Source organism: Marmota flaviventris, chromosome 8 (genome assembly GCF_047511675.1).
Source record: "Marmota flaviventris isolate mMarFla1 chromosome 8, mMarFla1.hap1, whole genome shotgun sequence".
Classification (NCBI taxonomy): Eukaryota; Metazoa; Chordata; class Mammalia; order Rodentia; family Sciuridae; genus Marmota; species Marmota flaviventris.
Genome location: NC_092505.1, coordinates 47,974,573 through 47,995,759, shown reverse-complemented (window position 1 = coordinate 47,995,759; position 21,187 = coordinate 47,974,573).

Below are 21,187 nucleotides of genomic sequence, written 5' to 3'. Positions count from 1 at the left end.
TCTTTTTTGATTTGTTATAATATATTCATATGCATACACAATAAAACTGAATAATTTGATCAATTTCATTCCCCAGTACCTCCCTTTTCTCTCCCTTCCCTGCCCTTGATCCCCTTCTTCTATTTTACTGGTCTCCCTTCTTCTTCTTTTTTAAAAATCGGTTCTAATTAGTTATAGATGACAGTAGAATGCATTTTGACACATTGTACTCAAATGAAGCACAATTTCTCATTCCTCTGGCTGTATATGGTATAGAGTCACATCAGTAGCATAATCATACATGTATATAGGGTAATAATGTCTGTCTCATTCCACTCTTCTTCCCATCCCCAAAGCCCCACCCCTCTCTTCACTCCCGTCTACACTATCCAAAATTTCTTCATTCTTCCCTACCCCCCCCCCCATTATGAATCAACATTCACTAATCAAAGAAAATATTTGGCTTTTGGGTTTTGGGGATTGGCTTATTTCACTTAGCATGATGTTCTCTAGTTCCATCCATTTACCTACAAATGCCGTGATTTCTTTTCTTTAAGGGTGAGTAATATTCCATTGTGTATATGTACCACATTTTCCTTATCCATTCATCTGTTGAAAGGCATCTATGTTGGTTCCATAGTTTAACTACGATGAGTTGAGCTGCTCTAAACATTGATGTGGCTGTATCACTGTAGTATGCTGATTCTAAGCCCTTTGGGTATAACTGAGGAGTGGGATAGCTGGGTCAAATGGTGGCTCCATTCCAAGTTTTCTGAGGAATCAGATTGTATTTCAGAAAAAAAAGTAGGGTGTCAATGTTTAAAAATGCAGCCAATCATAGGGACTTCTGTACAAAATACTTCAAGTGTTTCAATGTCAGTGTTTGGACACTTTTGTCAAGGAACTGCCAGCATTACCAGGTCAGAGAGCCACAGGCTGGAGTCTCTGGGCATTATTAGGCCCAAAAATTCTCTTGACATATTGAAAAATTTAGCAAAATTGCTATGAGATCATTAGTCACAGCTAATTTATACATTACAAAAATTAAACTGCTGCAAATGCATCCACATTTACTGTAAATATGACTTTGCCAAGGACCTTAAAAATTTATATGGCCATATTTTGATTTTTTTTCTTAGCAAATGCTCATAATTGAGTGACTTTGCAAATTAAACATTTATTACATAGTTGGCTTCAGTGAAAACCTGAATTCACTATTTATTTGCCAAAAATTGAAAATATAATAAGCATTTAATATAAGAGATCTATAGAGCTTAATCCTATAACAATTTAAATTTAGTTAATTGAAACTTCTTGCCATACTGATAACTTGGATTTACTTCCTTTTCAAAGGAAAGAGGTAACAAGATCCCTGAAATCTATGGCTTGCTTACCACCTCTGCTTCAGCAGTAGGATATCCCAAGTATATTTGTTGTTTACAGGGGAATTTTATTTAGATATTTTACTATTTTATTTTTATTTTAAACACTGGTTTCAGTTCTATTTTCACGTATTTGGGGGCTTTTTTCAAATTACCTTATCATCTACTTTTAGAGATTTTAAATTGATATATAATCCACATATATAATATTCACCTCTTAAAAGTATGATACAGTGAGTTTTAGTAAAGTGCCTTATTTATAAAATTGTGCAATGAACACTAATTTAAGAATATTTGTAATGTCCTAAAAGACACTTGTATCCATTAATAGTCATTAATTACTTGACCCTCTTCCCCAGACAACCTTCCATCTACCTTGTCTCTGAATTTGTCCAGTCTGAATGTTTCCGTAAACAGAATAGTGTAACTTGTAGCAGTTTTTATCTGGCTTCTTTCATGTTGGATGATGTTTTCAAGCTTCATAAGTATTTTAGCATGTAGCAATACCCCATCACTTTTGGTAGTTGCACAATATACTATCATATGGACATACTACATTTTGGTTATTATTGTCAGTTGGTGAGTATTTGGGCTGCTTGTGCTTTTCGTTATTATGAATATTGTTGCTGTACACATTTGTGTACAAATTTTGAGTGGATATACATAATAAATTTTCTTGGGAAAATACTTAAGAATGAAAGTGCTGGGTCACATGGTGACTCTACATCTAACTTGTTGCTGTTATTGTTAAAATAACAAAGAATAGGAGATATACCCTCCTGTAATTTTAAGTGTGTAATACATTGTTGTTGACTACATGTGTAGCTTCTCCAAGAATTTCAGGCAGTTTTCTGAAATGGTTGCCCTGCTTAAAAATCTCCCCAGAAATTTATGGGAGTTCCAACTTTTCCATATCCTCACAGTATTAGTCAACTGACAACTGACAACTATTTTAATCAGTTTTTTTCACTGTTGTGACAAAATATCTGAGATAATTATAAGAGCAAATAAGGTTTATTTATCTCATAATCTTTGAGGTTCTAGCCCAATATCAGGAAAACCTATTGCTTTGGTGGCGGGGGAGGAGTGATGAATGTCAATACTCAAGGGTATGTGTGGAGAAAATTGCAATCTTCATGGCTAGGAGCAAAAGAAGGATAAGAAAGTAGATATGAGTTCCCTCTTCCATGCAATGACAGAACACCAATGAACTAAGGAACTGCCATTTGGCCTAAACTCCCAAGGTTCCATCACCTCCCCATAGCACCATCCCAGAGACCCAGCCTTTAATTCATGGACCTTTGGGGGAGTCCTTCAACATTCAAACTATAATGTCATCAACATGGTTATTTCCCATCTTTTTTTTTTACCTTAGCTATCTTAGTATGAAAGAGTATCTTAATGTGGTTCTACTACGTGGAAAACAATGCGGAGCATCTTTTCATTTTTAAAATTTATTTTTTCATTGTAAATGGACACAATACCTTTATTTTATTTATTTACATGTGGTACTGAGGATCAAATCCAGGGCCTCACACTTGCTAAGCAAGTGCTCTACCAGTGAGGCACCACCCCAGTCTTTACAATGGTTTTTTTAGCCATTTGTCTCTCTTCTTTGAAAAAAAATGTATACTTGAGTCTTCAAAAGTTTTTATTTGGGTTATTTGTCATTTAATTTTGATGTTTGAAATATTAGGTTTTTATTAGACACATGACTTGAAAATGTTTTTCCCATATTTTCTACTTTATGACCAGACTTGTCAAACTCACTAAGCTTAATAGTGCCTCTCAGATTCTAAGATTTCTTGACAGAATAAATAACCTTCTATTAGGCTTTAAATACTCACGGCAATACTTTCATTCAAACAATGTCTCACACTATAATTATATGTGTACATATAAAGATGTTTCTATTACTAAGCTAGTGGTTATAGAGATAGTCAGTGGGCAGAATTTACATTGAGAAGCTTTCACCTGGGTCACATTAATCCATTGTCATTTTATTGGCCAGAAATTTATTATCTTTATAGGAAGTAAATTATAAGCTATTGCAGATGAAAGTTTAATACTGACAACTATTTTAATCAGTTTTTTTCACTGTTGTGACCAAAAGATATGACAAGAACAATTTTAGAGAAGTAAAAGTTTATTTGGGACTCAAGGTTTCAGAGGTCTCAGTCCAGAATATCATGGCAGAAGAATGTGGTTTAGAGAAGAAGCTCAAGACACAGCACCAGGAAGCAGAGAAAGTCTAAGCTTGGCTCACAAACTATATACCCCAAATGTTACCCCCAGTGACCCACCTCCTCCAGCCACACCACTGTCAACAGTCACCACTCAGTTCATCCCTATCAAGTTATTAACACAATGATTAGGTTAAAATTCTCATAACTCAATCATTTGACCTTTAACTTTCTTGCATTGCCTCAGACATGAGATTTTGGTGGACACCTAATATCTAAACCATAACAAAAATCAAATGTTTGAAAGGTTCTCTAATGTAAATGTGAAGATTTTTGCACATATCCAAATGTCCACATAATAGCAACCTCTTCTATATTTTTCAATTAAAAATCTAGTACAATGTTGAAGATTAAGCATCTGGCAATAAGTAGTGGAGGTAAAAGTTTTTGTGTTATAGTTGTAAATCTAAACTTTGAATGACTTTGATGTTCTACTGACTAACTTGCAGTTTCTTTTGGTACTTGACTATAAACATATGAACCTGGCTTCTGTTACAGGGTTTACTGGTCAATGTTTAAATTAGAGCAGTATTAGAATGAGTGAGTCCAGGTAGAGGAGAGCTTTTTGGGTACTTTGGATGTGGGATATCTGCTTTGTAATGTTTCTGTAATTACAGTTTGTTTTATAATTCAAGTTTTTGTTACATAATTTAGGAAACTACTTCTGGGGAAAATATTTTCAATGTTAAATCAACTAAGTAGTTATCTTTAATGTTGTAGGAATAGCAGGATGATTCTTTTGAAAAATTCCATTAGAATATGCAATAAAACAAATACTTAATAATGTTTGACCTGCTGATTATCTTGTACCCAATAAAACCTAGCTCACCCCCACAAAACCTACCCCTTTGGCCCCTAAATAATTAAAATTTCAATATTCTTTTTCCAGTTGTTTTAGGTTAGTGCATCTTGGAAATATACGTAAGTAAGAGACAGGATATTACAGAATGAATATTCTGTTAGCAGAGGTGTATGATGATTTTGTAAAAGCCAATTGAGAGAAAAGATAAGCTCAGAAGATATTTTTATAATTACATTCTTGAATTAAAATAGAAATAAGGCTTAGATGTTTGGTTACTGCAATTATATCAATATGTTTAAGATCTGCCACTTCTTTTGGAATTTCCTTCTTCCTATCTTGTCACATTATCACATGAATTTAATTGATTTTTGTATATATGTAGATATGTATATGAATATTTTGTGTCAAGAAAAGCAATAGTATAGATCAAGTCCTGACTCTGGGATTGTAGGAAACATTCATACTGTTATTTATCTCTAAACATCAGGGTTTGCAACTTAAAACCAGAAGGTGCTCTTCATCTTACAGTGGTGTAGAATTTTGGAAAAGAAATCCCAATGCTATCAGTTTGCTAAATGATCTGAAAATTGTTATAAAGTTTTTGAACTTGTAGAGGTCACTTGGTCTGTCTGATGCTTTGTTCTGTCTATAAAGATGGTGGACAGGAAGGAATTCAGACTAGATAAAGATCAATTCCTTTCTTGATCTAAAAATCTACCCACAAATTATTTTATTCTCTCTTAGTATTGCTGAGCAGGAAACCCTGACACTTAATAAGAATTTTTAGGTTGGCATTAGACCAGGTAGTTTTGAAAATCACCAGGGTAAGTTCACAGCAAATGGAAATTTCATTGAAGTTCAAGTAATTTGCTTTGAATGATAAATTAGAAAACACACACACAAAAAAATAATAATAAAAAAATTAAAAAATAAAGCAAGTTGGTGTGCTGATGAACTGTAAGGTTTAATTAAAGAAAAAAATCCTCTCTATAATAATTAATTTAGATCATAATGATGACACAAAAATGGTTATTTTATTTAATCAATTGTTTAAAAATTCCTATAGATCATTTTTTTTTTATTTCCATGACTTCAAAAATTTAGCTGTCATTCATTCATAGACCTTCCTTTATGTTTCTTATTTAGATTTGCCACACTTATAGTGAAAATAAATCTAGCTATTTTATTCTATGTATATCAGGGTCAGTGAGAATCCTCATTCCAATGCTGATAGAACTGAAACATTGGAATGAAATATTTAAGCACTTTTATAAATGACAATTAGAAAAATTGTAAATGATATGATATTTTAAAGCATTTAAAATTATCAAAATCATCTGTATGGGAATTAATAAGGATACTTGTTCTTAAGTCTATTAAGAGATATTGATGAGAGTATCAGAAAAATATTTCCTTTATAATGTTATTAATCTATACCTTTTATTCATTTCAGCATTTTTTACAGACCTGACGCCTTGCCAAAGTGCTGTGTTAATTGAAGTTAATAGTACATAATCAAGATAAGTATCTGGTTAACTAAAAATAAATGTCAATTTCATTAATTTGATAAATGGAATCTTATAAATATCACATAGCAGGTAACACAATAATAGTGAATTATCAAAACTTGTTCTCTGAAATAATAATAACTGCTATAAGTACAACTTTTTAACAGTTGACTTCAGTTACTATAAAAGGCATAAACATAGAGAAGAAAAAAACATTGTCCTTATTAGAGATGACATAATTTTGTATGTATGAAATTAGGAAAAATCCAGAAATTTATCCTAAAGAAATAATTCAAAAATAAAAATTACATAGATGTGAATTGTGGTAGTTTTCCTGCTATGTGCTCTCAATGCAGCCAAATCATTTTAATTTCATTCTTTCTTTCTTTCTGTTTTGTAGGATTTCACTATGTTGCTCACATTGGCCTTGAACTCATCATCCTCCTGAATACCTGGGACTGCAGGCCTGTGCCACAATGCACGGCTCATTGTTTTTTTATTCTATATTTCCATTATAGTATAAGAGAAAGGTGGAAACACAATTTTCATAAGCTGAACACAGGTATTTAATTACCACCCATATTAAGACACACAAACACCTGAGAGACCCTGTTCATTTCCCTTTCTAGTGACTGTGCTGCCCAATGTTCATGATTATTGTGTTTAGTTTTACCTGTTTCTCATTTTATATAAAGGAAAGCATAGAAAGTGTATTCCTATCTGACTTTTTTTGCTTTATATATATTTTTGGAGAGAGCCACATACATTGTTGTATATAATTCAGATTCACTATTTTCACAACTGCATTATTTAATGAAAAAAAATTAGATATTTTTCAATTTCCATTGCAACTTAACCAGAATAGTCTTCATTAAAAAAAAAAATCAAATTTCTATCTTATGTACACACAGGTAGCTTTACTAATGTTTGGATTAGTCACATTTTTCTGTTATTAAAAGGGGGTTATTATTTTTGAAATTTTGTTTAGTTTTCCTTGAAGTATTGACTCACCAGTTGGAATAATTATCTATTCATATCCCTTGACCATAAAATGGGTCAGGAATTTAGCTCCCTGTTTAAATTGCAGTCTGAAAAAATATCCTTGCCCTCATCTCGAAACAGAAGGTGTGCACTGTGCCGCACAGTTTTCAGATAGTCATAAACTGAGAAAGCAATCTAATACAGATTCTGTGCTGTGTAATTATTAGTCCCTACCTGCTGAGTCAGAGTTCATTAGAGAAAACATTAGGGGGTTGCATGTCTTTTTCTGATTGTATGTGCAGCATCTATGAACTTTAATGGGATTTCCATGCACACAGTCAGAAGAGTTTCACTAGGCAAACTTAAAAATAACCATTTTCTAACTGCAGTGATACACTGCAGGTTTTTCAGTTACATGGAACTCTTGGGGACTAGATTCATTTGGCCTTTGACTTCATTTGGCATATTATACCCACAGGAAGCCTTTATGACATTTTAAGTGTGTTTGCTATCTTGTATTACTGCTTACACAAACACAGAGTTATGCTTGCAAACTCATTTTTTTTAGGACACAGTATTTTTCAGTTTTAGTCATCAAACTGCTTTTATGAAGTTGGTTGCATAGAGAAAAAACTGGTTTTTATAATTGATATAAGTCTCCGACTTGATGGAATATTTTTATCAATAAGATGCTTTTTTAAAAAACATTAATTGGAAAACTTACATTAAAAAAACATAGCTCTTATTCCTTTGGCTTATCTTTCCCTAGGCATCTAAAATCTAGGTCTTTATAGTTGGCAAAGGAGCTGACCATCAACTTTGGGCCTCAAATGTCATCTGAATAGTGGCAAATTGTCTTTCAGTAAGATAGTTGATTGTTGTCCAAGAAAATCATAACTGCTGTGTCTTTTGTCTTGTTCTTCAGCGGTTCCCCGCAGCAAAGAAAAGAGCAATGGACTTGAATCACCTACATAAAAATAGATTGGCATCTTAACTGGCTTATTTGGAGTTTTAAGTAGCCAGAGTCATTTTTTTTTCAGAGTAATAAAACTTATAGTGTCATATGTTTAAATTCTGGATTAAGTTCATAAAAGCATTTTGAAAGTGTAGAAGTATTGAAAGTACATCCATCTTATGCACTGACTCCTGACTTACTAGTCAGTGGTTTCTAAAAAAATTTTAGGGAACATTAGGATTACTTACACAGTTTATTAGAACATAGATTTCTGGTCTCCACCACTAACGTTTCTGATACATTAGACCTGCCTGATAATTTGCATTTCCAACAGGTGCCCATGTGATGCTAATGCCTCTGGTCTGTAGATCTCAATTGGAAAACAATTAACATAGACAAAAGCACTGGTCCAGATGTAAGACAGAGCCGAACTTCCATTCTAGAAGCACTGTTGGAATGCTTTTTTGACGTAAGTTTATTTAAGAATAATCTTTGGTTGATTTCAATTCCAATGAGTCATTTCATAAGTACAAAAGTTGACTGCTAACACATTCTTCCATACTGCAAGTGTACTTGAACCCAGTGAGAAGCTCTGACTGGCCCCCACTAATGAATCTGCAGGTCAACAGTTTTAGTCACTTGTCTTACTCTTAGCCCTTGCTTCTGTCTTCATCCAATGTCCTAATCTTTTTTATCTTCTCACTTTAGTCATTGCTCTGAGTCCTGTTTTTCTAGGTCACCTATTCTCCATATGCAGAATATTTTAAATTGACATGCTGAAACAACTTCTCTGCAGTTTCTCCACTGGGTAGTTACCAAACAGTTATGCCAGTCATTGATGAAACAGTATATCAGTCATCAAAGACCCACACCATCACACACTCATTCTTTTCTGTTTTGTATTGCTCCGATGTCCTGTAATTACTTGGCAATCTGAGTAATAGAGTTTCAGCCAAATTTCTAGAAATTGCTTCACCACAGTGTAAGTCTTTTAAATGCAATTGTTACAAATGAAATTGGGTGGGGGGGCTGTGGGGACCATACAAAGCAGTATCCTAGAAACACTCTTTGATTCAGCACAGATTGGTATACATACTCTGATGCTTCCTGGCCATTGCAAGGACATCTTTATCTTCAGGAAACCAGAGATGTGAGCATCATCTTATTTTGAAGGATCTAATTCAGCTTAAAACTTAAGTAAAGCGGGGACTCTATCTTGCCCTACACAGGTATGCCCACCTTAGCTAAGGTTTAAAACATGGAATCAGGTATGAAGTTCAGTTCCCAACTCTGGATTCAATTTTTAGCTCAGATCATGACTCTAAATTAATAATAACATAATTAGTGCTAAAGGATGACTGTATGCCCAGCCACTTGTTTCAAGTTAGTGAGGCTAAAGCATGCCAGCCCAATGCTGTTCTGTTTTCCCTGACAACTTGTCTGAATTTTCACACATTAAGTTAATTTCAAACTACACTAAACACATTTGGGCTCTCAGAGGGTTGTCTCTAGTTTTAATCTACTTTAATACATTATGCATTGTTTCTCTTAAAGTCATGCTGCTTTATTTACATTTAACAGAGTTTACCTTTAACTCAGCTCAGGTAATTGTCCCAAGGTGCCCAGCTGCTCTCTCGGCCTGCAATGACCTTGTTTCTCCCACCCATATACCACTCTTTCTCGGTTAATGGATTTCTTTTCTTTTCTTTCTTTCTTTTCTTTTTTTTTTTTTTTTGAGATACAGTTCAGGTTTCTGCTATAATTCTTCTTTCCATCTTTACATTCCTTGGTCCTCAAATGGAAGAATTTATAACTCTTGACCTTGTTTTAGTCAGTTTTCATTCTTCATTATTGCCTAAAAAGCTGCTTTGCATGCAGAGGTGATAACGTCTGTTAATAAAAAAAATCACTAATTCATTAAGAAGTTACTAAGCATTAATTGTGTCTCGAGCCCTATGGAACCCTCTGACAATACAGAGTTGAAAAAAAAAAAAAAAAAAAAAAAAAAAAAAAAAAAAAACATGGTTCCCAAAGAAATTCCACATCTAAGGGAGGAAAGAGGCATATAAATCAAAAAGTAAAGAACCATAAATGAAACATTTCATAGTAGTGGTATCTCCAGAGTGCTCCAACAACAATTACAAAAGATAAAACTGTTTTTTTTCAGGAATTAGATACTTAAGAAGTTGAAAAATCACTGGATAGGAAGGGAAAGCAAATATGCAGAATTAATGGCACATCCAAATCACAAAATTGAGAGTTGACATGGCATGTTGGGGAGAAAACAAGAGGTTTATTTGCTGGGGAGTAACATGTAATGAAGAAAGTTAACAGATGAGTCTTTGTCTCTAGCATGGGCCAAATATACATTTGCTTGCTCTTTGTGTCTTATTAAATATATAGTTCTCAGGCTGGGGATGTGGCTCAAGTGGTAGCGCTCTCGCCTGGCATGAGTGTGGCCCGGGTTCGATCCTCAGCACCACAAACAACAAAGATGTTGTGTACGCCAAAAACTGAAGAATAAATATTGAAATTCTCTCTCTCTCTCAAAACTATATATATATATATATATATATATATATATATATATATATATATATATATATATTCTCTCTAATGGAATGCAAAGAATAAGAGTTAATGAGTGAAAACAACACCTCTGACAGTCAGGAAAGCATTCTTTATCATTGCTATTAATCCCTCACAAATTACACCTCCTCAAAACAGAGAGAACCCAATCAGGCAAGTTGGGATTTAAGGTAAGAAGCATATCTTTTAGAAATAAGGCATCATTTATCCAGGTCATTCATACCATTGATACTGAAAATCAACTGTTTTTTATGTGATTCTGGGCCCATTACTACAGAAGGTAAAACTCCATTCAAACAGAGCAGACACAGTGACAGACACAGTGACAGAATTATGTTATACAATATTACACATGCAATAGTGTAAGCAAAATCTTGTGTAGAGAATATGCCTAATGTGGCAGCTTATAGCAAAGAAAGATGACTCAGAGCAGGAGCAGTGTGGGAGGGCTTCAAGAGGAAGATGGTGGCTCCAGTAAATTTTCCATGAGGATTGAGTTTGAAGTGAGGGAAGGGAATCTTAGCCAGAGAAATCAGAGCAAAAACAGAGGGTTATAAATGTGTGTAAGTTCAACACTCCAGAAAGTTTGTTTTGATTTTGGCCCTTGCCTGGCCTTTCAGAGCTAACACACTCGTGGAGGAAAAAAAAAAAAAAGTAATGTTTGCTACTAATTTTGCAGCATCTAGAAACTAAGGAAATGAAGAGCACCTGAATATCAAACTCAGTAAATGTCATTAACCAAAACCTGAGAGATTAAATAAGCAGCTTCTTTAAAAGAAAATGAGAAAGGAACAGTTGCTGTATTCTTTTAGAGCACTATATTAATTGGTCTCCTTTGTTGGTGCCACAAGATATAAATTATTTAAAATAAATTATGTAGATTTATCTTAATAAGAATAAATGAGCACATCATTGTAACAGAGCAGGAGCTTCTTCCCTAACTGACTGTATCAGCATCGTTAGAGTTCCAGGGCAGCCATCCTTGGGCAACCCTGGTTTAGGGCGTTATTTATTTATGGTCAAGCTTCCAAAAGTGTGGAAGCACTGAGGCAAAATGCTGACAGGTCAGATAGACAGAGCACACAGCAAGCTGACCTTTGCTATTCCTTGGAGTGAGAAATATTTATGAGGCTAAACTTTCTCCTAAAGTGCAAAGCCTAGAGGAGAGCTGTTTCTCAGATCCTGCCACTCAACAGAAAGCATAAAGGATGGAATTTCGAGTCAGAAGATCTGAAATCAAGTTGTTTTATCACTTAGAAGCTGTTCGACTTTGACCAAGGCACTCAGTCTCTCGAAAGCTCTATATCTCCTTTTGAATATGGAAATGATTAATATCTGCTTTATCTATATATTTGCTGTGAGGAGAATAGGAAAAAAAATCAAAATTATTTTATATGATGTTTGTAATTTTCCAAGTCATATGATTCTTAATTTTATAACTGAAACTTGTTTACTCTTGGTGGAGTAAACCAAAGATCTTTTCATTTTTTTTCCTGACTACCTGTTGAAATTATCAGCACACAGATCCCATTAGATTTTGCTGTTTTGATTTCATGTTTCCATTTTGGCTCTTCAGCTTTCTTTTAAAGAAAAGCCATTTAAAGTGACAGTTTCTCACTCTTAGAACTTTTGCCATTTCCTCAATTGCATGGCTGCTCACGTTAGACCATCTGGTATTTAATGTAAAATACACACTTCCATGATGTGCTAATTGTCTCAAGAATGCAACCTCACAGTTGTAATTAGTTCTTTTTTGCATAGTTTCTTCCTGCCACGGATAGTATTTTTTTTTCTGAATAAATGATAATATGGGATTGTCTGTGTCAGAGCAATAGCCTACTGTTTCCAAGAGCATGCATCTCAGAGGCCAAGAGAAGGTTTTTCTTCTGTAAGGGGTGGCAATTCTCTTGTCACCCCATCACAACACCCTGTGTGTAATCAACCTTAAGACATACAGATTTTCAGATTGGATTCTGAAAATCTGCTTCTGAGGTGGAAAGCAAAGAAGGTTCCATGTCATGAGTCCATTGTATATCCCCCCAAAAAACAACACAAGATAGATATAAACAAATTATTTAAATATTAATGAGAACCCCCAAACAATACAAGATGATATAAATAAATTATTTAATATTAATGTAGAAGTAATTACTATAAACATGTCTGAATGTTTATTTTAATTTAGTACCTTAGTATAGTACTTATATGCTATTTGTCCTTCTTTAACACTTTAAGCATATTTAATTTATGAGTTGTTATCAGTAAGGAAAAAAAAGGAGAAGGATCTGGCAATGAGCATTCTAAGTCTTCAGCAATACTTGAAGAGGGGAGGTAAAGATTACCTGGGATCCAGTTTTCCAGGGATAGTGAGAAACTGACCTCTGACATCAGCTTAACTGGGCCAACATGAGATTTAAAAAAAAGGAACTTAATGAATACATTTTTGGCCTCGTTAATTTCATTTTATATTTTCATTGTAGAATTTTATAAGTTTTGCATATTTGTGTTTTGAACAAGTACTCCTTCTAACAGAACAACCTGAGTTAATTTGAGATAATAAGCCATCATCTATAGGTTAGAATAGGATGTAGGGCTGGGGATGTGGCTCAAGCAGTAGCGAGCTCGCCTGGCATGCATGCGGCCCAGGTTCAATCCTCAGCACCACATACAAACAAAGATGTTGTGTACGCCAAAAACTGAAAAATAAATATTGAAATTCTCTCTCTCCTCTCTCTCTCTCTCTCTCTCAAAAAAAGAATAGAATGTAAGTCTGACTTCTAATATTAAACCCAGTTAAATGGAAGGGATAACTACAAAATTATAGAGATTAAAGTTACTGTTGAAACTGACATGCTGAATGTTTAAACCCAAAACTTGGAAAACAAAGACAAGGGAGTAAAAGGGCAAAGGGAAAAGTAGCCAATATTTCGACCATTGCCCTCTAGGGTTAGCTTGGACCCAGGTGCTGAGAGCCATAGCCAAGTAGGAATGACGCATGGCATTTTTGGGTTGAAAGGTGACCCTGCTCAGGGATTAGGGTGGCTCCGGGTTTAGGGTGGATCCTGCTGCCTCAGGTGCTCGCTCCTTGAGTTCCCGTTGAGTTCTTGCAGGGTTCTGAGAGAATTGGTACGCAGAGCCCGGTGGAGGGAGTGTATTTTTCCCAGAACGTGCATGTAGAGTGTCGTTGAGAGTTTGGGAATAAAGAGTTGCTGTTGGAATCTACAAGTTTTTGTGGTGGCTCGGTTATTTTGTGCCCAGACAGACTGTGGCATTTGGCAGCCTGTACGGGGAACGTCTGAAGCTTGGAGGTAAGTGAAATTGCTCGCCCCTGAGGGAAGGCGAGAGAATGGGTGACCATTTCAAAAAACAATGTGTTCTTGTTTTGATTTATTTTGTTTTTGTTTCAAGCTGCCTATCCCTAGAACTTTCTCAGGCAAACTGGGAAAAATGGTTGGCTCGAGATTTGAAGTTTGTCGGCCCTAATGAAGAGAAAATTGATACAACGATTTTTTATTCCGTTTTTGTTTCATTCAGTTTTGGTTTTGTTTTGTGTTATCTTATTGGGTTGCGTTATCTTTATAGTAGATTGGAAATTAGTAAAAAACAAACTGAAAGAGTGTTAAGTAAATTGTTAGAGGTCCAGACTATGGTAGAAAACATGTTAGATCAAGCAAAAGAGAAGGTCTCTCCAGCTAGTCAGATAGAGGAAGAAAATTTAAAGGAAAAAAGCTTATAGGAGAAACAGCTATCAGGGGGGAGGCTACAACAGGAGGCTGCTACTAACTCTGTTGTATCACCAGAGGGCGTAATTCAACCAACAGCTCCACCTATGGAGACAGCTGAGTGGCCCTCAACCCCCGTAGTTGATAAATGGGATCCTGAGACAGGACCTCAAAGATTACCATGCCCTGTACTTGAGCAGGCAGGAGGGCAAAGAATTCACTGTGCTTTAGATTTCAAAACAGTGAAGCAATTAAAGGAGGCTGTAACAACCTATGGTCCACAAGCACCCTTCACTGTAAGCATGGTAGAATCCATTACCAACTTGGACATGACGTCAGCAGATTGGGCTAACATGTGTAAATCTGTGCTAAATGGAGGACAATATTTGTTATGGAAGGTTGCCAATGAGGAATTTTGCACAGAGACAGGTAGGCGAAATGCAGCAGCCGGTTACCCTCAAAGAAATCTAGATACGTTGTTAGGAAAAGGACCTTATGAGGGTCAACAGCAAAAGATTGAATATGATCCTGCTATATATGCACAAATTGCTGCAGACGCAGTTAGGGCATGGAAGACTTTACAAGGACATGGAGATTTACAAGGCCAGTTATCTAAGGTAATACAGAGAGCTAATGAACCTTACGCTGAATTTGTAGATAGGCTTATTCAAACAGCTGCCAGAATTTTGGGGGATACAGAACAAGCAATGCCATTAATAAAACAACTGGCTTATGACCAAGCAAATCGTTACTGCAGAGAGGTCATTAGACCATGGAGACATGAAGATTTAAACACATATATTAAATTATGTAGCGACATTAATGAACAAGGGCAAGTCTTGGCAGCTGCAGTACAACAGGCTTTAGATGCCAGGCCAAAAACATGCTACAATTGTGAACAAACAGGACATTTTAAAAGGAATTGCCCCATAGGAGGAGGTTTTAACAAAAGTAGGTATCAAAGGAATAGAATACCGGGTATTTGCCCACGATGCCATAGAGGCAGACATTGGGCTAATGAATGCCGTTCTCAAACCACCATAGAGGGTACTCCCTTATCAAAAAACGGACAAGGACCAGGTATTTACCCACGATATCCTGGAGAAAGGCATCAGACTCCATTGCCAAAAAATGGACTGGGGGGCCCAATGCTCCGGGGCCCACAACCACAAATATAGAGGGCAGTGGAGGAACCCAGCAACACCATCAGGGTAGTGCCCAGGACACATTTTCCATTAAATCCCTCATCAGACAAACCAGAGGGAGCACAGGGTTGGACATCTGCGCCTCTGCTAGAGCAATACTAACTCCAGAGATGGGAGTTCAAATCATTCCCACAGGAGTAAAAGGACCTCTTCCCCAAGGAACAGTAGGCTTATTATTGGGACGCAGTTCTTCTACACTAAAAGGACTTATGATAAGTCCTGGGTAATTGATCCCGATTATGTAGGTGAAATAAAAATTATAGCTAGTTCTCCAAGAGGTATATCAGTAATTTCACCAGGAGATAGAATAGCACAGTTATTAATAATACCCAGCCTGCATGATAAATTTTCCAGTCGTAGTGTAGAAAGAAGTTCCAGGGGATTAGGCTCCACAGGTGTAGATTGGGATATGCTGTCTTTAAATTTAGATTCTCGCCCAATGCTAAAACTAAATATTCAAGGACATGAATTTAATGGGCTACTGGACACAGGTACTGACCTTAGCATCATATCTTGTCAAGAATGGCCAAAACATTGGCCATTACAACAAGCCACCCAAATGCTTCGAGGCCTAGGAGTGGCAACTAATCCCCATAGAAGTGCAACGGTATTAGATTGGAAGGATCCTGAAGGATGTGAAGGAACTATACATCCATATGTATTGGATTATCTTCCTATAAATTTATGGGGATGAGATGTCCTAGATCAATTAGGTTTGACGTTAACAAATAACATCAATCCTAATGCGCCCACTACTAGGGCTAGACAAGGTTTTAGGAAAAAAAAAAGATTAGGGGAAGAACAAGGTATAGCAGCACCAATTCAAATAAATCAAGGAATAAATAGACATGGATTGGGTTTTAAGAAGGGGCCACTGAGACAATCAAAATTACTTGGAAATCAAAAGACCAGTATGGGTTCCTCAGTGGCCCCTGACTAAAGAAAAGATACAAGTAGACCATGACCTGATCAAACAACAATTAGCGGAAGGACATATACAACCTTCCGTATCTCCCCATAATACTCCCATTTTTGTCATCAAAAAGAAATCTGGTAAATGGAGATTATTGCAAGATTTAAGAGCCATTAATAATGAGATGGTTATTATGGGACCTGCTCAATCAGGGATTCCTCAATTGTCTGCTTTGCCAAAAACCTGGCATGTTTTAGCTATAGATATTAAAGATTGTTTTTTTTTTTTCCAATTCCAATTCATCCTGAGGATAGTCCATGTTTTGCATTTACTATCCCTGCACTGAATCATGAAGGTCCTGATCAGAGATATGAATGGAAAGTACTCCCTCAAGGGATGGCTAACAGCCCAACTATGTGTCAAATTTATGTTAACAAAGCAACCCAGCCACTTAGAAATGAAAATCCTGAACTACAAATATTTCACTATATGGATGATGTATTATTAGCACATAAAGATAAAAACACATTGCTGGAATGTTATGCCACACTTACAAACTTATTAAAAATTATAATCTAGAGATAGCAATAGATAAAGTACAATTAAATTTTCCAATTAATTATTTAGGAGTTCTATTATTGTCAACCATGGTCCGTCCACCAAAAATTCAAATACAAATAGATCAACTCAAATCACTTAACGACTTTCAAAAGTTATTGGGAGACATAAATTGTATAAGGCCTTATCTAGGCATACCAACAGGAAAATTGGGACCTTTATTTGATATCCTAAAAGGTCCATCTGATCCAAATTCACCCCGCATGTTAACTCCTGAAGCAAGAAAGGCATTAAAAATTATTGAAACACATATGGAAAATATGCATTTGGATAGAATTGATATAAGTTTGCCTTTATTATTTATTGTACTGCCAACAAAAAATATTCCTACAGGAGTATTTTGGCAAGAAGGTCCATTATTGTGGATACATTTATCTTATTCTCCTAACACTATTCTTACTAGGTATCCTGAGGCTGTAGGACAATTAATACTCAAAGGAATAAAAGCAGCGAAGGGAGTGTTTGGAATTTCTCCCAATAAAATTATTACTCCATATACTATAGATCAAATTGATGAGTTATCTAATGAGTTAAATACTTGGGCAATAATCATGTGTAAATCTAATGTTTCATTTGACAATCACTTACCATCTAATCCTTTGTTGTCTTTTTGGTCTTCGCATCCTGTAGTTTTTTCAAAAATGACAAGAAAATCCCCTATCATAAATGCTCCAAATGTGTTCACTGATGGGTCAAATAATGGTACAGCAGCAGTAGTTACCCCTGATCAAACTTTTACATTTTTAGTACCCAAACAATCAGCTCAAAAGGTAGAGCTTAATGCAGTTTTACAAGCTTTTGTGATGTTTAAAGATTCTGTATTTAATTTATTTTCTGATAGTCAGTATATAGTTAATGCTATAGTATCCCTTGAAGATGCTGGTAGGATTTCTCCTTCCTCTACTGTTTTCTCTTTGTTTTCCACTATACAAAGTCTAACTGGGACAGAAATGATCCATTCTTTATAGGACATATCAGGGCACATACAGGATTGCCTGGAGCCCTTAGTTTGGGCAATGATTTAGCAGATAAAACTATACATGACATATATATTTTCTCTACACTAGAAGAAGCTACAAATTTTCATAAAAGGTTCCATGTCAATGCTAATACTTTACAAAAGCATTTTAAAATAACTAAGGAACAAGCCAGACATATAATAAAACAATGTCAAAATTGTTTGACCTTTTTACCACAAGTTAATCTTGGAGTCAATCCTAGAGGATTGATACCTAACCATATTTGGCAGATGGACGTCACACACTTGCCAGAATTTGGAAAATTAAAATATTTGCATGTTACAGTTGATACTTCTTCTGGATTTTTGATGGGCTCCCTTCATGCCGGAGAAAAACCTAAAGATATTATATCTCATTGCTTACAAAATTTTGCCACTGTGGGCGTTCCAAAACAGTTAAAAATAGATAATGGTCCTGGCTATACCTCTAACTGTTTTAAACAATTTTGCTCATCATTTGGCATTACTCACATAACAGGAATTCCATATAATCCACAGGGACATGACAGAACTGTTCTAAGTGTCCTGCAACTCCAGGTGTTACTTGACCTCCCAATCAAGGGGATTATGAAGACCTTAGAGAACAGGAAGCCAACCAGTGCACATTCATTGAGGAGGGAAATGTCCCTGATGCTTCCATTGGAAGCCACAAGTGGTCATCAAGATGATGACCTATTCTGGAAGATGGCACAAATGGTAGAGGAAAACCAAAAGAGCCAAGAGGCTTCCCACAAGCTCTCCTAGTGACCCTAAGGAGAGACTCTGCTAAAATGACATTTGCTCTAAGTTAATTTTTTTGATCTGAAAAAAAAAATCCAGATCCTGAGATGTGTAGGCAAATATAACTATTAATGCTTATGTTACCTCACTTGGATGTTTCCACTGTTAGGATCTCTGGTAATATTTCTGCTCCTCCTGTTCAATTCAGGTCTTTTTAATCTAAGAAAGTTTGTGTCTTCCAGATTACAAAATTCCATATCAAAAGGTTCACAACACAAGAATATCAACCTATCCCTGCAACTGAGACCAGTGTCTATCTCCTTTATAAAGTCAGGATGAGACTTTTGATACTTCACTAGGCAGAGTCATATCCCCTTGCCAGAATAAAGCAGCCATAGAAAACATATCTTTACTGGTCATCAGCCCTTAAAATTAAAGGATCAAAGTGGGCAGGGGGGATTTAGGATAAAGAGAAAGAGACACTGAATCTTAAAGGAAATACTCACAAGCCTTTGAGATGTAGAAAGCATACTTAAATAATATTCCCTTGGCCCATGACCTTGTAAAGTGAAGGATATACACAAGTGCAGAGAAAACTGGAACAAAATTGTGCAGCTCCATCCTGGGTCCATCTCCAGTGCTGCCCTTGATATACCTCGTTTATAAATATTGGATCTTCAGCAGAAATTAGGTCTGCTTCTCATTCTCTATATAGCCTGCATTCTCCCTTGAACATGTGTCTACCTTCCAAAATAAACCTATGTCTATGTCTTAAAAAAAATGAAAAGAAAAAGAAACTTAAACACAACATTTCAGTATCTTAAATAAATAGCACTGGAATTGTTGACAAATTTCAAGAAAATAAGAAATTGTGAACTAGATCCATGGCATTGAAAATGAAGGCAATTGAATGCATTAAAGATAAATTAGGGAAATCAAATCAACACAAATTTATAAATATTTAGATAGGGGACAAAAAAGGAAGAGTAAATAATGAAAGATGGTTTCTAGGCTTTGGGTTTGGATCACCAGATGTTGCCAATAATTCATCTGAGAAACATGGTAGAAAATGAGGTTTAAAAAAGATATGAGAGGTTGATAATTGCAACATTCTGAAAAGTACAGGCTTTTGGAGTAGTCAGAAATATCCAATAGGAAGCTAAAGTATGTGTATAGAGCTCAGAGAACTATCAGTGCTATATTTTCAGACTTAGGAGACCTTTAAACATTGATCCTAACCAAAACTGTTAAGTTGAAGAAAAAGAATAGGAACTTAAAAGAACAGAAAGTATTTCTAAGGGAAACCAAGAGTCAGCAGAGAAAGAGAATGTAGGGACAGAGACTTAGAGGGAAGAGTTGAGAAAGAAACTGGGAAAAAAGCTGTGCCATTGAACTCAAAGAACAAAGGAAAGTTTAGGAGAGAAAAATTGATCATTACTATCATCAAGCCTTCATTAATGCATTGAAAACATTAGTTTCAGCACCATGGTTGCCACAGAATGATTGGCACTGTAATGATCATGGAAGAGTTCACTAAAAGTACAAAGTGTAGGTTTGTCTGGCAAAAGGAGGAGAGAAAGGACAGTGGCTACACAGGGATGCAGGATGCAGATTCAAAGGTTATGGTTTTTCTGCATTTGAAAGAACAATTTTGAGGTTTGTTATAGTCAGAGGAAAAACCAGTTAAAGGAGAAAGGTTTGTAGGTAAACAAGAAGTAGGAAGTTGTAGGTGGGAAAAATCCTATGGTGTCAAGAGAGATTGTTATTCAGGGAAATGCTGTCTAAAGTTCATCTCTAATGTAAAGAGAGGCACTGCTTCCTTGGGGAAGGGTGTAAAGAAGGTAAAGTTCCGTGCAGGTAAGTTCAGAGAAATTGTATAGAAGCTGAAGCAGTCCAAGTATGTCTATTCATTTCTAGGCATATTTATTTACCTTGAAAACTTTTAATTTTTATTTATTTTTTAATGCTTGGCAATACATGTACACAAATTGGCTTCAGGTGAAAAAATTTTGTACAAACTATGGTTAATTATGTAAAAAAGATAAATAAATAAAAATAAAGAATTGCTACACTGCTCATAGTATCTGACTACTCTATCTAAAGTATTTCCTGTCCCTGCGTCTGTGACTCTGGGCCTGAATTAAGCAATTCGCAAAACTACAAATTATCTTCTTCTTTCTCCCTAGGTCTTTATGGATTTGCTTTCCTTAATTAAAAAAATATGGAATAAAAAATATAATAGTTTTTTAGTTAGAAGACCTCTCTAACACATTAAAATGCTATTGGCAGAAAACATTCTAGAGATAAATCTTAACATTTTCAAGAGGAGTAGAGATGCATTTGTTTTCATATCAAGAAGAATGGCCCTTCAGAGAGGTCTATTGATTTCACAGAGATTTCAAAAAGAATAATGAATGACTAAAAATAGCAGCAGGGGTGAGAGATGATACTGCTGTAACTCCTTAGTAAACACAAGAAACTAAATTAGGGAATTAAGGCCAAATGAATCTCATTCTTGCATTTCTGCAAAAGAAATGCTCTCTGCAATACTA